At 43.9% G+C, this 14,866-nt stretch overlaps 1 protein-coding gene across 13 annotated transcripts in view; it reads right to left on the reverse strand.

Annotated features, from left to right (window-relative positions):
• GAS2 (growth arrest specific 2) overlaps window positions 1-14,866 on the reverse strand; it is a 150,535-nt gene that overhangs the window by 5,506 nt on the left and 130,163 nt on the right. The gene's annotated exons all lie outside the window — the stretch shown is intronic.

Consider the following 14,866-nt stretch of genomic DNA (forward strand, 5'->3'; position numbering starts at 1 on the left):
ATTGCTCCATTTTATAAGATGGGAAAACGGATGCTTTGAGAAGAACTGATGCCCTTAAGTAAGCTGTGCAAGATCACAGCCCGAATCAATGACAGAACTGAGCAAGAATCGTTTTTCCCGTTACGCCACACCCACTAGTTTCTGTAAAACTTTTAGATTTGGATTTTCCTAGCTGCTTCCTTACCAGGTGAAATTTAGCACAGGCAAGGAACCATCAATGTCAGGAGTAGTAATAAGCAGCCCAAGCAAATTAAATGCCCATGTAAAATGATTTATGGTGCTACGTTCTAATAAACCCTATATAAACATCAAATTTCATCGCAGAAGCTTAATTTGCTGTGGTCCCAAGGACTTCAGAAATAAACATGTGTCAAGTGCAGGTACTAGGATGGAACGTGTTTCTAGCCAGATAGCTATAGGTTTAAGTAGGACTGGGCTTTGATTCTCCAGTTACACTGCCTTTCTTTTTAATGCTCCCCAATATTGAACAATCTTGTGTTCTCCGTTCCCGAAGATAGCCCCTCTCGACTGGAAGCAGCCATGCACATGTCAACTGAGTATTTAATATTGGTTTTCTATGCTGTTGTTTGATTTGTTTCTTCTCAAGCAAAGAAAAATAAGTTAGAATTGCTACAAATCTTCTCCAGTACTATTATGCTGGGAAGCAGTAGTGTTTGCACGTTAGGCCTATGCTGGCTGTTACTGGTTTTTACAACCAGCCTCATGCCTCACTGTGCCTTCGATCCTATAAAAGGAAGAAGATTCATTACAGACTTAGCAACATCTCTCAGTGCTGAAGGGAAAAAAAAAAAACCAACAAGACAAATAAAAATCTGTCTCAACATTTCTCCCAATGGCCTTGATGAAGTTTAAGCAGATCTGGGCTGCTACAAACACTGCAAATTGGAAGAAACAATTTCCCAGCGATTCTGATATCCCCTCTGTGACCTCTGTCCCTCCCCTGCCAGCTCTGAGAACAACCAGCCTGACGCACAAAACACTGGTTGGTTCGGCTACTCTTCCTTCCCCACCTGCTTTCTCACTAGGCCTTCATGACCACACTGCTTTCCAGGTTGTGCACTGTACAACGATGCAGCTATTGGGTGGCCCTCCTTGTCCGTGCCCATGCCTGCACTCTAAATTACCTAACCCACAGATATTCTGGGCTCCTTGGAAGTCCCCTAAAAGTTTCATGCCTATCTACAGAGAAGGCAGAGGGCTGTTCCATACTCCCCAGGTAAATCAGAGTGAGCCCCTTCCTTGGGCCATTTGACGAGTATTTACTGAGTGCCAGGCAAGGTTATGCCTGAGTAAATTTCATGCCTTGGGGCCCTAGTGCAGTTCCAAGTATACAATGGGCACTCAATAAATGCTCGCTCAATTAATGAATAAATAGTGTTAATGCCTACTAATGCTCCACTTAGGCATCCCTGCCTTTATGAAATATTTTTGCTCTCTCCAACCTTTAGATTATTTTTTTTGGGGGGGTAACCTTGAGATTTTCCTGCACAGACTTCAAGCAGAGTATCTATCATATTTTGTTGCCTTTTCTTTAAAAAAAAAAAAAAAAAAAAGATTTTATTTATTTATTTATTTATTTGAGAGAGTGAGAGAGCGCGAGGGCAGAGGCAGAGGGAGAAGCAGGCTCCCCACTGAGCAGGGAGCCCAACTCCCAGGACCCCGGGATCATGACCTGAGCCAAAGGCAGACGCTTCACTGACTGAGCCACCAGGCGCCCTGATGCCTTATTTTCTTGTCCATCTTTCTCTAATTCGCTGTGACCGCTTTAAACGGTGACCAGCTTTGGAAACCTGGCAACAATTACAATGTATAATATGTAGAAGAAAGACATTACTTATTTACAGAAAAGAACAAGGAAAAGATGAAATGATTTGTCTGTAGGAGGGACAGTCTGGAAAAACTAGAATGTGAATGAAAGTCCACATGGACCACTGCTTAGAGAATTCCTTTGAGATAAAGATGCATTTTGGGTCAAAGAATAAAGAAGCAGGAATCATACAGGAGAGAGGAGAGAGCACTGGGCAGGAGAGACAGAGAGGAGAAGGGGGAAGGGAGGAGAAAAGAAGGAAATATCTCGAATGGATCCAGAATCAAGTGTATTATTCTCTTCATTATCTCCCTTCACAGATTTTCATTACATCCAGAATTCAGTGTTTAGGAAATATCATTCACTATAGTAACAGATTACTTAATAAAAATTTTACTTCCTAAAAAAAAAAAAAAAAAAAAATTTTACTTCCTCCAAATATACAACCTAACCTCACACCGAAAGGAGCTGGGAAAAGAACAGCAAATAAAGCCTAAATCCAGCAGGAGAAGGGAAATAACAGAGATTAGAATCAGAAATAAATGATACAGAAATAAAAAACAACAACAGTAGAACAGATCAACGAAACTAGAAGCTGGTTCTTCGAGAGAATTAACAAAACTGATAAACCCCTAGCCAGACTTGTCAAAAAAGAGAAAGGACCCAAATCAAATCACAAATGAAGCAGGAGAGATCACAACCAACAACGCAGAAATGCAATTATAAGAGAATATTACGGGCAATTATCTAGCAACTAACTGGGCAATCTGGAAGAAACGGATAAATCCCAGAAACACAGGAACTACCAAAATGGAAATGGGAAGAAGTGGAAAATGTGAACAGGCCCAGAGTCCTTTCTCTGTTTTAATGCTTAAGTGTGCGGAGTCCCTCAGCACAACTCTGGCTCTCACCAGGCCGTCCCCCCACAACCGGCACCAGGGCTCCTATTCCTGCCCAGTCTGTTAGCTGCTCCCCACCACAGCCATCCCTGAGAGAGACAACTGGCTCTGACACCGGCTGCCTCGAGGAGCAAGCCACCTACATTTAAATCAGTTGAGCCTCCTGGGACATCATATGCTTCCTAACACCTCCCCGTCAACCCCGCTCACTGCGTGTTTTTACAAGCCGTCATAACTCGAGTGAAAATATTGGTTTTAGAACGCAGTCATCTGCTCTCCAGAGAAAGAGTGTTAAATTAATTTATAGGACAACAGACACTGTCGTCAACTGATATTACCCTGAAATGGCATATGCTCAAAATTGGATGACTGGGAATTCAGCTGGCTGCCTGAGGTTCGTGGACACATGGAGGAGTGAGGTGACAGGTGTTCAGTCGCTGGTTTGCCATGTTGAAAGCCTGCTCCCTGCATCTTCAAGGCAAGTGATAAGGTCACCTGTCAGCAGGGTGAGTGAGGCCCTGGTGACCGACCGCAGAGGCCACGTGAAGACTTCTTAGTCAAAGGCTGGAGACTCAGCTCAACCTTTCCAGCTCTCTGAAATCGTAAGTGGTTAAATACTATCCAAACAGACAAGCTTCTGGAATTATCACTTTATTGCCTGCAAAACATTTTTCATAGGCACTGTTTCATTTTCCTCATCCTAATAGTCCTTTCTGCACTTTCCTTAGACTAAGCTGCAAAGAGACGTGTGACAGCGGAGCAGAACCTGCCACGTCTTTGTCTTCACCAGAAGGCCTGGATATGGTTGCCACGAACCATCTGGACATAGAGCCCGAAGATACTATTCAATCTCTCTGTGCCTCGCTCTCTCATCTGGAGAATGTCTATAACAGAGTTTTTTGGACAAAGATCGGTGTGAGCGTGTAGTAACATTGCCGGGCACGTGATGCTCAACGGTTGCCTGCCATCGTCTTTGTTGTTATTATTTTTCCAACCATAACGTTGTTATTGTGATGATGATGGTAAGCAAGCTCCTCGCAGGTTCCATTTCAGCTAGTTCTTGCAGCACCTCTGAGTGGATTGCACCGTTAGCCACATGGACAGATGGGAAAGTGGCAGCTCCAGGAAGGTTAAGTAAATTGCCCAAAGTCACGTAGCTAGGAAATGACAAAGTTTAGACTTGAACCTGAGTCTCTCCCACTTAAAAGACAGTACTTATTATCACTTACACACACACCCCCTCAAAAGGCTTTGCCAAAGGGTTATGGTTATTGGACTTCTTATCTAGACTATTTCTGTGGACAACGCCCCCTTTTTCTAGGAATACGTGTTGTCGCTTTATGGTGTCTCCACTGATGATCATATTGCTCAGCTCTAAATGTGCCCTTGTCCCAGAAAAAAAGAAGGTGTTTTAACAAGTGTTCAGAAGGGCTTACTTGAATTTGAATCTGATGTTTCACCCATACAGAAATGTTGAAATTAGGCCCCCCCCAGAGTGCTTGGCTGTGGGTCTCACACTCTACAAGGAAACTAATAGAGGAGGCCCCTGACAGTCTGCAAAGTACTTTCTCTTAAATTATTTCACTTGGTTATCACACGTGCCCTGTAGTTCAGCAGGCCAGTATTACTGTTCCCATTGCATAAATGGAGAAATCGAGGCTCGGAGAGGTTAAGCACGTGGCCCACAGACACAGAGCAGGAACGTGGCCCTGGTGCTTGGGCTCCCAGTTTTGTGAATTGTTGTCTTCCGTAGTAAAATCATACATTAGAGAGAACACAATCGTCAAACCCTCAGGTGAAGGATGAACTACTGCAGTGTCCAGCAAGGTGACAAACAATCCTTCAACACGAATAGGGCCTTGAGTCAGAAATCTGGCTACTGAGGCTGGCCAGAAAAAAAAAAAAAAAAAAAACATTCCTGGCCTGCTGTTGTTGCGAGAAGGGGAGGGAACAGTTCACTTCCCAGGCTCACCGTAGACAAATGACTGCCAGTAGCTTCTTTCTGGAAGCAAACATGAGAAGAACAGCTTGCAGATGAATGTAACGATCGACTGGCAAAAAGTTCCATTTGCATCGGCCTGGAAATATGTGTAGGAGCACTTAATGCCAACTGCCTGTCAGTTCTTATCGACTTGTTATGTAAGGTCTCCATTTTCTCAGCTCTGCACCAAATGCAATTAAGAAGCCTTAGCTGCAGTCTAATTACCAGTCTACGGCACCATTTCAGGCAGGAAAGGCAAAATTATGATAAATATTTCATAGAACACTCAGCAGAGTGAAAGCGATGAGGTGAAACGGCTGGTGGCGGCAGGAGAAGAGCTGACTAGGGGAAGGATCTGTAGGTGGTATCGGTCAGTTGGAACTAGGCTTCATCTACCCCAAAGATCTAACAACTTCAGCAGAGGGAGCTGGGCTCCGAGGGGCAACGAGAACCCATTCCTTCTGCTAATCAGATGGGGTCACGTTTGTCTGACTCAGCCTGAGCTCACGTTCTCTCGCCTGAACACTGATACCAAAACCCAACAGCCCAGAGAGAGCCAAAGGCTAACCTTTCACGACAATGGTGCACATCAGTGGTTCCCAACCTGGGGTCCTCCTGGGTCCTGAAAGGCAACAACAGTGTCTGTAACGCAGACACTGGAAAAACTATTACTTTGCTACTGTTTTTAATGTAGCCTTGGTATACTGGTAGATCCATCAAAATGGAAAACAAAGTATGAATAAACACAGTTAGCTCTTCTCTATCAACAAAATAGTTGACAACATGAGTCTCTGTCTTCTCAGGGGCCCATTCAAGTGAAAGGCCAGGAATAAAAACGTTCTGAAACCACAGGACAGAGGGAGATTGAGAGGGTAGACGGTAGATAAGAAAGGTCAACACATTCTTAGAAGATGGAAAACAGAGGGATGAATCGTGACCCACCACGGGTGGAGAGAGCTGAAACTTGAAACCTGAAATAACAGCTTTGCCAAGAAGAAGCAAGTCAAACCATGCCTTGAAGCGATAGGACATGCAGGTTTTGGGACCCTCAGGTCCTTCCATCAGGTGAGGAGCGACGTGCAGCCGGAGAAAGGAGAACTGGTTGCAAGTCAGTCTAAGGCTTGGCGAGGCCCTCAGATGTGCTGCGCCTGTTGAGTAGCCCATAGCGCAAATGACTCCGTTACCCCAGCAGGACACCGAAGGTTTATCTTTGCAGAAATTGAATCAGAGATGCTCCCAACCAGGGGATGATACAGGACCCGGATGGAGAGATGGATAAACACACCGATACAGCAAATACGGCAAAGTGTCCATTATAGAAGCCAGAAGGTGGTTCTGTGGGTATTCTCCGTATGTTTGAACGTTTTCGCAAGAAAATGTGAAAGGAAGAATTCATCCTGAATCCCATCTGTCCTCCCCAGCTCCCCTCTTATCTCCTTACACCCAAATCTCCTCCATTTTACCTGGATTACTGTTCCAACTGCTCCTCCTGCGTCTGCCCTTGGAACCTTAGTAAATTCTCGACAGAGAACCTGGGGGATCTTGTTTCAACAGAAGTCACCTCATGCTACAGCTCGGCTCAAAACCCTGGGTGGCTCCCCATTTCACTGAGAGTAAACTACAGAGTCCTTCCAAAGGCCTCTAGGTCCCCATATGATCTGGACTCCTGTTACCGCTCTGATGTCACGTCCCACCGCAGAGCCCGGCCCATGCTCTGATTTAGCCATCCTGGCCTCCTGGCTATTTCTCAAACACTCCAAGGCTACTCCCAGCATGCTCTCGACTTGGTGTCCCTTCTGTTCAGAAGATATTTTGCCCTGATAACCACAAAGATAACCCCTCACCTCCTTCATGCCCTGACAAGCTCTCCCTTTCTCAAGGAGGCTACCCTAACCGCCCTTTTAAAATTGTCATCTCTGCTCCTGGCCCTCCCAACCTGCCTTACCCTGCCCCGCTTCTCCTTTCCCACCCTCACATGGATTTTATCACTTTCTAGCAAGTATTTGCATATTTATTATGTTCACTGTCTATACAATATACTCCTTCCAAATTAAGGTTGCCAGATTTATCATACAAAAATACAAGAAGCCCAGTTAAATTTGAATGTCCGATAAACAACAAACATTCTCTCAGTGTAAGTATGTCCCCTGCAAGATTTGGAACGTAACATATTAAAAAGTATTTGTTGTTTGCCTGACATTAAATACATTATTGGTATTTGATCTGGCAACCTGGCATCTCCCCCCACCCCCACCCCTACCCCCAACCCCGCCAACACAACACTCAGACACACACAGAGTAGCATAAAGGCCCTCAAGTCTTTAAGGAAGTCAGGGCTCAGCTGTGGTTTTTCCCTGATACATCTTTAGCTCTTCACACGGTGCTTATTTCATAATAGATGTTCAGGCAATAGCTGTTGAATGAATGAACGATTATGCATTTTCTCAGGATGACCCTAAGAAGACAAGGGAGCAATCCCCTGAAGACCTGCGATCCAGGAGACAGGGGCTGCAACATAAGAGCAAACTGAAGTGTCGATTGATACTGCGAGGCCAACCTGGGGAAGGACAGACACGGAGGGACAGAAATGAGACTCCTAGATTAGCTGGTGTCTCTGCGGAGGACACCGTTGCCACAGGTTTCATAGTTCTCTAAGGGGATCTGGTAAGGGCGTCTTAGTCCCTACTTCGGAAAAGAAGCTGTGGTCTATGTATGCAATGGAATATTCCTCAGCCATCAGAAATGACAAATACCCACCATTGGCTTTGATGTGGATGGAACTGGAGGGTATTATGCTGAGTGAAGTAAGTCAATCGGGAAAGGACAAACATCATATGGTCTCATTCATTCGGGGAATATAAAAATTAATGAAAGGGAGTAAAGGAGAAGGAGAGAAAATGAGTGAAAATATCAGTGAGGGTGACAAAACATGAGAGACTCCTAACTCTGGGAAACGAACAAGGGGTAGTGGAAGGGGAGGTGGGTGGGGGGTTGGGGGACTGGGTGATGGGCACTGAGAGGGGGCACTTGGCGGGATGAGCACTGGGTGTTATGCTAAATGTTGGGAAATTGAACTCCAATTAAAAAAAAAAAAAAGGAATGGCCATAAAAAGGAAAGATAATCATGGCCCACGACAATATTTACATGAGTGTTATAAAGTAAACACTGAATACTGATTTGACCAACGTTGGTATCACCAATGATGCTGGGCAAACAAGGAAGGAAAACCCATGTGCGGGGGAGGGGGGAGATGGGGGCAGAAGACTGCCAAATCATCATCTTCCTATTCCCGCTACCCTGCGTGTAGGAGAATCCCATAGAAAAATGTCCAACGTGTCAGCACTAAGATAGACTAGCATAATTATATAATTTGGAAACTTGGAGATAAATAACAGAAGAGACAGCTGTGAAAGATGAAACAAAGCTCCTTCTGGGAGAACTCCAGGGAGAGAAGGACGGGGAAGGGGGGAAGAGGGTGGAGCAGGCTTGCGGGTTGGGATCATAACTCTTACAGCACCATTTTGCTACCTACATACCTGTAGGTATTTTTCTTTATAAAAATGAAAATTAAATTTAAGAAAACCAAAGAAAAGAGAAAAAAATCAAATTTCCAAAACACAGGGAAAAATACATATTAATCATCCAGAAAATTATTTATTGCTATGAAAACCTTTTCCTTCTTTGCAAACTAGCTGGCAGGCTCTCACATACTTCCTGATACAAGGACGCACCTTTACCTGGAATCACAGCAGGATTAATGATGAGCTTTTTTCCCCTTCCACATACTTTATGGACAAACATGCAGACCTCAGGTACAACCTGGCTACCTAATCTCACATATGTTTTCTAACATTTTAGTAGTACTTTATGACATCATTTTATGTTATCCTCTAAAGCCACTGTTCAGATTATTTTCATATTATGCATTTTTGGATTTCTCCCGACAATCACACCAAATCATCACAATATCCTCAGGTAAGACTATGCATGACATGAACTTAGGAAAAAGCTCTCCGATTTGCATGGTTTTCCTTTGGTTTGTTTTTTCCCCTCTCTCCTATATTTCTGAGTCTTGAACAGTTAGGTTATAAACCTTAGCATTTCCCTTCCAGAGCTTCCAGAAGCTCTCCTTTCCAAGATCATGACTGCTAATTCTTCCTACTTCATGCGACGCTCTAATAAAATGCCTGTTATAGTCCCTATAATCCTAATTGACTCCCAAAACCTTCTCTGAGATGCAAAAGTATCCCTCTTCCCGTTTTTTTTTAATTTTTTAAAGATAGATTGATTGATTTATTTATTTATTTATTTATTTATTTATTCATTCATTCATTCATTCATTCATGATAGACATAAAGAGAGAGAGAGAGAGAGAGAGGCAGAGACACAGGAGGAGGGAGAAGCAGGCTCCATGCAGGGAGCCTGACGTGGGACTCGATCCCGGGACTCCAGGATCGCGCCCTGGGCTAAAGGCAGGCGCCAAACCGCTGAGCCACCCAGGGATCCCCCCCTAACTGGTTTCTTATGCCACTTACACAGCTCAAGAATATAGAAGAATAATAAAAACCAATCTCAGTTATCAATAAACCCATAAAATATCACTTTTGGAGATGGCTTTTAAAAAACCTTTGTCTTTCTCTTTCACACAGACATACCCTTGGCCACATCTTTTAAGTAGACGGTGCTATTTTGATTCAAACATCTTGCTTTGCTGAATATTCTATTTCCAACTTTCATTCTCCAAAATGAGTAGGTGAAGTTCGGAGCTCACTTCCCATTATCCAGTCTTCCTAAAGATGAAGTCCAGAAGAATTAAACAATTCACCACAGACTGACCATCCATTCTTGCTTCGGGAACAGGTCACATGCTCACTTACAAAGGAGACTATTGTTCCATGGGGCCACCCAGAGGTCCCAGGAGGGAGGATGACACAAACTCTCTTGATAAAAGCCACACATAACGAATGCCTTAAAAAATGATCACTGGAAACCACTTGCTCAAATTCACCATTTTCAGATATGAAGTCTCCAAACTCCCACGTTGACTTTCTTTGCTTTTACATTTACTTTCCCCTCCAAGAATGCTAGTTACGCCTCATGTCAAAGTTTACACTAAAATTTTCACCAGCCCATCTCTCAGCTTTATGTTTTTTATAATTTTATATCCCTATTCTCTCATTTCTGTAATTTTGCTTTTTCAAGTCTTTCATAAGTAACTCTGTCGGGGCATAGGGGGGTGGGTGTGTTATATACACACATATAGTTTGGGAAATAACTTCCCCCAATTTATCCCATGTCATATAAATATATACACATGCATCCCCATCCCCATGCAGTTTTCCCCCCTCAACTATTATTAGATGGATATCATTTGCCTAATGAAGGCCTGGCTGGCCTACCCAGTGGAATGACCTTCTGTCTGTTTAGTCCTGCTCTCAGAATGTACATTTTCTTGTGACAAAATCCACAGAGCACATCCTCAGCCAGGTGGGTCCCCTGGCCACTGGCTTCGCTCTCAACAACCCACAGCATGTGATGGCCTATTTCTGTTTGTTCAAACATCTTCATATATTTGAAGAACTTTCCAGCACAGCTATCTCTCTGCATGTCGACTAGAATTTACTGTTTTTCTGACAAACCCTTTCCCGCGTCCCTTTTATTCTAAGTTAAATTATGACAGAGGAACAAGATCCATCTACTCCTCACCGGCAAGTAGAACCTATCCTTCCTAACACCCTGATTCGAATTCAGCTAAGCCTCCAGTAAAGTGCTCGTTCATGTCAGGGCCTTGCATAAAGCCTCCCCTCTGCTTGCTAACAGGAACATCCCCACCGTCGACAGCCCGAAGCCATCCCCTTATCAGAAGTGTGGGTCCAAGGCAGCGAGCTGATGACAGTATGGCTCGCTCTGATTCTGCTCCTTCTTTGGTTTTTAATGTCCTCTTTTGTTTGTTCTACTGTCTCACGAGGCCACGCAAAGCTATTTCCTGTCACTTTGTGATTCGTGTCCCCCAGCACCTAACAAACTTCTACGGCAAGATCAAAACAAAAATTTTATAATTAATGTTAAAGTCCCACCAGTGGCCTCCCGATTTGAGACCTCTCCTTTCTCCTTTTGTACGTGATTAATACAAATTATTTAATGGAAGTGGATACTCCATATTTTGCCCATTAGCTTCTAAAGTACTGATTAAAAGCATGACTGTCTGAGGTTTCGAAGCCTCAGCATGTGCTATCCATCAACACCAACCTGGCCATGGTCTTTGAAGTGTGACATCAGGACCTAACCCCCACTCTTCCCTGCTTGCCTCATTCATTTAGAGGACTCTCCTTCCCCCTCTATCCCTTCTAGCCTCTTACACAGCCTCACAAAACTCCATTATCCAGACTCTCACACTTTGACCATCATTCATTCTTAAATCTCAGACGTCTCCCCCGTCTTCTCTGTCTCTCCCAAATCCTAAGAGGTCTTCACGAGGGGATTTAATCTTGCCTGATCGGTCTTTACTTTTCATCCAGAGACTATGTGATCTTCGAGGGAAGCTGTTCCTGCTCAAATGTCTACACCTTCGTAGGAGTCTTGTTGCTGTCTACATCCTCACGTTATTTTTACTCCTCCCGGAGGTACATTTTTGTAGGTTGTTTTATTTCCATGTTCCTTGACACTCTGGAGCAAAAACAGGTCTTCTCTACATGTACCATGTTTTAAATTTCTTTTTATTCTAACACAATTTGAATCATCTCCCACGTACCCTCGTCAAGCTTGCTCTGATAAAGGTTTGCAAAGGATGCTATGAACGCCAACTAGAAATACTTTCAGCCTAGTCTTTGAGGGGCGAGGGTTCTTGTGAATATTTCTTGGAGGAAGTCATCCGAGTCTCAAAGAGCACTCTCGAGATTTCACTGGATAAAGGAGCAACAGAGGGACACCCAGGCTGCGGGAAAAGCACATGCAAAGGGACAGGCACATGAAGCAGCATGGTCTGTATATAACACTGAGTAGTTTACTACTTCCACAGCTGAGATGCGAGAGGGAGAGGAGAGACTGCTAGGAGATTCAGCCAGTGAGGTAGAAAGGGACCACACATAAGATGACCGTGAATCCCTTTCTAGGCACAGGAGGCAACAAGGGTCCCTGACAGATTTTAGGCAAGGGATTGGCCTGGCAAGATTTCTACTGCACAAAGATCTTCCATAGACCCACAGAAGAGTCAAGACTTGGAGCAAGAGATTAGCTAAGAGACTTCTACAGTACATAGGAAAGAGGTAGAGAAGACTGAGATTTTCATGAAGATGAAGAGAAAGGGACCCCTTGAGGTGAACTTTCTGGGGTCCTTTGACCACCAAGTAACTTTATACGATATCCATTCCAGCTCCTGTTATGGGAGACAACAGGACATGATGAGCATTAGGTCTCAATGCTTCATCTTGAAATCTCTTCTAGCCCAGGGCTGGACACCACCTGGTTACAGGATCCCAGGATTGGAAAGAGTTTGTTCATAGAGATGAACCAGAAGAAATCTCAGGAGGAAAGGGCGATTTAGGGAATATCTCAGGACACACGGCTCTGGACAAGGGATGGGCAGGACAGACTCAAAATGGGACCCAGAAGCTAAAAAGCCAGCCCACGCTAGGCAGTCGCCATGCCCAATAGGCTTGAACTTCCGATGCTTCTCAAATCGGTTCCAGGCTTTCCTATTCCCATAGGCCATTATCAGGTCTTTGTTCTCTTCCTGGAATGAGCAATGGTTGCTTCTCATTGCTCAACTTTCTTTTCCAGGGCCTGGGTACACAGTGCTGGAAGACTGAACCTATTAGCCTTTACCTGGAAATCCGTGACATGTACATTCTAGGTCCTTTCAGATATGGCCTGAACTCAACTCTTTAAGCCTTCTTCCTCTTATTTTTGTTTTGTCTTGTTTTGTTTTTAGCCTTCTTCCTCTTAGACACCTACCTGACACAGCCATCAGCCAAACAACTGGTTCCTGGATATTATCATTTTCTTTAAATAGAATACGCCCTCCTTGATAACATGCAGAAAGCAATCCTAAATCTGTTCCTTTCCTGGATGTTTTCCTGGCTTTCATACCTTCCTATCACAAATCAGATGCCATTTGCCCCTCCTCTGAGAAAATTCCACTCTCCTGGAATTTTTAAATTATAATTACTTGCTTATTTCCCTCATCTCTTACCAAATGAAGAAAAGGGAAAAATAAATGCTTACTGTGAACTGGAGTCTCACCCAACATTTTATCCTCACAGTGGCAAAAATAGGTTCTTTGTACTCTTTATTCTTTCTCCCACAAAACACTCACTAACAAACTACTATATGGCAGATAATAACCACTGGAAATGATTCATATAGAATAAATCCAACATTCTCCTGCCTTCATGGAGCTTAGAGTCAACTGAAGAAATAGACATTAACCCAATAAATGCAAATGTGTTGGGTGCCATAGAGGATGACTGCAGGGAGCTAAGGATCAAAGAACACGTTCTAAAAGTCAGTTTAGGTTAAGTGACCCAGAGTCCATTCTCAATCCCCGCTCTTTTGCTTCTATGCTAGGTATTAATAAGTCAAAGTACTTTCTCTGCTTTCCTTGCAGTGGGATGGCTATCACTCTACTGGCCAACAAGTAGTAACACATTCTGCAAAAAGAAGCCATGACTGGCACCACTCTTTCCACCTCCTTCCAGCCTTAAACTCAGACACACTGGCCCCAGCTTTCAACAGCCATCTTAGAACCATGAGAGAAGAGATGTGCACATGGAAGCCAAGGCACTTCAGCAGAGCTCAAGACAAGAAAATCCCTTGTCTCCTAATGGGATCAGTGTGGTGGTCAATGAACAGCAGTAGTAACCAACCTCTGAACCTCTCTTTTTGTGACGTTCAAGCCATTAGTCAACACAGTTTTTTGTTACATCTAACCAAATGCAATCCAAATGGACCCAAAGGAAGAGTAACAGTGTTGGGAAGCCCAAGAAGGCTGCCTGGAAGATGAGCCTTGAAGGGATGTGTGTGTGCGTTGATCTGTCAAAGGAAGCTGGGGGCAGCAGCAGGCAGAGAACATTCCAGCCACAGGAATCAAGGTGGGCGCTGATGTGGAGCACCTGGCTCCCTGCAGATGCTGCAGAAGTGCATGTGGTGACAAAGGTGATGAAAACAAGGCGGAGAGTGTCAGCGTACCAGCCTGGAGAACCAGGCAGGAGTCCTGTTGAGCCATTTAAGGATTCTGGTATCTAAATTCAATGCAAAACCTTTCAAGGACTCTGAGGGGGGAAATAATGTGTTTACACTTAAAAAGTGAGACATGGAAGGCAAAATGCCTCACCAAACAGTTCATGACTTTAGAGCAGCTTCCAGAACAGGCTCTCAGACCCAGGTCTGTATATCATGGTAGAAAGACATCAAATGGGGCGCTTGGGTGGGTCAGTCAGCTAAGCGCCCAGCTCTTGATTTGGGCTCAGATCATCATCTCAGGGTTGTGAGATTTAGCCCCATGATGGCTCCATACTCAGTCTGCTTGAGATGCCCTCCCTCTCCCTCTGTTCTTGACCCTGCTCTCCCTCAGGCTCTCTCTCTAAAATAAATCTTCAGAAAAAAAAAAAATCAAGTAAGAAAAACACTGAAATAATTAGTGTATCATCATCAACCTTCACTTTATTTTTATTTTTCTATTTTTTGATTTTTTTAGAGAGGGAGCCTGACATAAGGAGCCCTGAGATCATGACCTGACCCGAAATCAAGAGCTGGACAGTGAAGCTACTGAGCTGCCCAGGTGCCCCAATCAACCTTCACTTAAATTGCTTCACAGTTTATAACTCAGCCTAAAACTGAGCTATAAACACAGGTAAAGCATATTTCAGAGGTAACACATATTTCGTTTCTGCTAATTAATTTCAGAGTATGTACAGTGATATAATTTTCTTAAATCTAGGGGTCGAAATACTGCTCCAGGGTGTTGGGTTTTTCTCTGCTTCAGCTGATTAATTATTGACTAGCAGGTGATTCTCTAAAAGCGTCTCCGTCATCTACTGGCAATCTCAATAAAAATGACATCTAAGAGGGCCGTGTGCTTCCTCATCTACCACAATAGTAATCAAAATAACTAGGCATGCCTTTATGTAACTCCTTTCACAACTTCATTTTGGAAAAAA

This window comes from Canis aureus, chromosome 23 (assembly GCF_053574225.1).
Source record: "Canis aureus isolate CA01 chromosome 23, VMU_Caureus_v.1.0, whole genome shotgun sequence".
Classification (NCBI taxonomy): Eukaryota; Metazoa; Chordata; class Mammalia; order Carnivora; family Canidae; genus Canis; species Canis aureus.